The 2,883-nt window shown below is 36.6% G+C and overlaps 1 pseudogene; it reads left to right on the forward strand.

The window, feature by feature from the left end:
• The first annotated feature begins 246 nt into the window (after nucleotides 1–246).
• LOC120861592 lies at nucleotides 247–1,950 on the forward strand (annotated as a pseudogene).
• Nucleotides 1,951–2,883: the final 933 nt, after the last annotated feature.

The following is a 2,883-nucleotide window of genomic DNA, read 5'->3' on the forward strand; positions in this document are numbered from 1 at the left end:
AACAAAAATGAAAATATAACAATTCCCAGGCAGAGAAACAGAACTTTACTAGCACCCAAGAAGCTTTTCATTTCCCCATTAAGTCAATATGTTTTTTGAAAAATAACCACTTCCCTGTCTTCTTACAAACTGTATCACTTTGTCTGTTTTTGAATTTTGTATAAATAGAATTATTTCATATATAGTGTTTTGTTTCTTTTGTTCAGTATTTTGTTGTAAAGTCCATCTATGCTGTTCAGTGAGGCAATGGCTCATAAATTCAAGTTAGATACCTTTTTTTATCATGTGTTAATTTATTGTTTTTTTCTCATTTACAATTTGTACTTTTGCATCTTGTCTTTAAAATATTTTATACTGTATGATTATAAAGACTGTATATATTTAAACATTTTTTATTGCTTACAGTATTATTGGCTTCCCCAATGGCTCAGTGGATAAAGAATCCACTTGCAATGCAGGAGACACAGGAGATGAGGATTCAGTCCCTGAATCAGGAAGATCTGCTGGAGGAGGAAATGGCAACCCACTCCAGTATTCTTGCCTAGAAAGATCCCATGGACAGAGAAACCTGGTGGGCTTCAGTCCATGGGGTCGCAAAGAGTCAAACCCGACTAAGTGACTAAGCACACACACAATGTGGAAATATTTTCTGTGTATGTTGTGAGTTAGGGTCACAAGTTTCATTGTTTTCAATAAGGATTTTCATGTTGAATAGCCCCCGCTTTTTTCCGTATCTGAATCCCACACTTTCATCACTGCATTTCCACATCACTCTTACTTTGCTTATATAGAGTTACAGATATGCTATGGCTGCATAAAGTCACTGCAGCCCCTTCTTCTTACAACAAAATCTTTGGATAAAATACAAAAATCTCCTTCAAAAGAAAAAGAAGGGACTCTGAGCTGACAAACCGTGGAGAAATAGGAAGAAACTGGCTACCTTTGGCACTATCTGAAGTCATGCACAGAACATGATTAAAGGTGTTATGTTGGGTTTCTGTTTCAAGATGAGATCTGTGCATAACTCACTTTCCCATTGGCATCATTATTCAAAAGAATAGGTCTCTTGTTGAAATTTGAAATTTCTTGGGCGAAAAATACATCCACAGGGTTCAGAAGAGGCCAGGTGTTTCTTGTTCAGTATCTCAAGCATCAGGAAAAAAAGTTAATTCCTGAAGGTAACAACACTGAACTTGTATCAAATCTAGATGCTTTGATTCAGCAAGCCCTAGCAGTTGAAGACAAAGTTATCAGAGAATTTTTGGATGTTTTTTATGTTTCTAAAAAAGGAAGTTCAGCAGACTGATGATTAAAGCAAGCTACAAAAATGGCAAGCTGCTGGATGATTCATATTTGTGATGTTTTAAAGACAACATAAATGTCCTGTGTTGGGGGGGAAAAAAGCCAGTAAGCAGCTTTGCACTCTCTTTGAATGGGCCAAGTACTTTTCCCACTTCTCTGACTTCACCTTGGAGGACAGTTTATTCTGTTCTGGGCTGGGTGCCGTGGATTGGTGATTGACTCCTTCTCCAACTGTTTGGTTTCTGTGCAAGTTGGCATCCTTCTGGCCACAGGTTTATACAACCATCTGAGAAAGGTCCATAGCACTGGGGTTGACTCCATCTTTGACAGAATTCTGGCTGAGCTGGTGCTCAAAATGAAGTAAATGAGTAAGTCAAAGCTGGGAAGCCTGCAAGCCACAGTGCATTTAACCCAGCTATCAAGGGTCTGCCCAATTTCCAAGAGGTTCTGTGAAAGATTATGTTATTCTTGAGACCAACACCAAGCAGAAGTATGTGGAACAACTGGGTATCTTTGAAAAACTGCTGTGGTGCTCCCAGCCCTGCACTTTATCAGCTTGAAATGCCTAGGCATCTCTTCAAGATCACAGGGAACATGCCCAGTGATACTTTCCTCATGAAAATGGAGATCCTGCTGCAGATCACCTGAGCCTCACCAGAGACAGCTTCCCCTATCTGACAATTGTATATGATAAATGTAAACTAGTATAATCATATTATGGTGCTTCCCAGGTGGTGTTAGTACACATGTTGACAATAAAATGTATAACAATGTCCAGTGGGATTTTCAACATATGTAGATATAATAGATTTAACAACTATTAATCTAAGATAATGTAAGATAAACCTTATGGGGGTATAAAGAGACCTAACTGGCAGCAAACATTATGTATTTTCTTGAAGTAATGCAACTTTATTTTGAAATGGCTGTGAACATTTGAATACGTGTATTTAAGTTCCTAGAGTAACACAATTATACAAAGAGATATAGTCCAAAATCTAATAGATACATTAAAATAGATTGATCAAATAATCCAAAAGAAGGGACTAAAGGTAAAACAGAGCAACACAAATCAGAGGGGATAAACAGAAAGCAAATGACAAATGAGATTATATTAATCAACCTCAGATATAAAATGATACCAACCTAATGGCAGAAAACAAAGAGAAATTAAAGAGCCTCTTGATAAAGGTGAAAGAGAGTGAAAAAAGCTCGCTTAGAAATCAACATTCAAAAAATTAAGATCACGGCATCATATTTATCTTTCTTACTTGAAATGTTGCTGATTTTTCTCACTAGAGAGACTTTGAATATTTATTGTAAGTGGAATTACTTGTTTCATAAAAGTAATTCAATTGGCCTTTAAATATTCTATTCTTTCTAAACATAAAGTGCTCTTAAATAAAAGTAGTTATCTCTACCCAAGGGATCTCTGCCACCTGGCACATTTAAATTTCTAATTAAAATCATCACTTTCTGAAAAAAAAAATTAAGATCATGGCATCCAGTCCCATCTCTTCCTGGAAAATGTGTGTTAGTGTATTAGTTGCTCAGTCAAATCTGATTCTTTGTGACCCATGG

The sequence above is a fragment of the Oryx dammah genome, unplaced genomic scaffold, assembly GCF_014754425.2.
Source record: "Oryx dammah isolate SB20612 unplaced genomic scaffold, SCBI_Odam_1.1 HiC_scaffold_3, whole genome shotgun sequence".
NCBI classification, from domain to species: Eukaryota; Metazoa; Chordata; class Mammalia; order Artiodactyla; family Bovidae; genus Oryx; species Oryx dammah.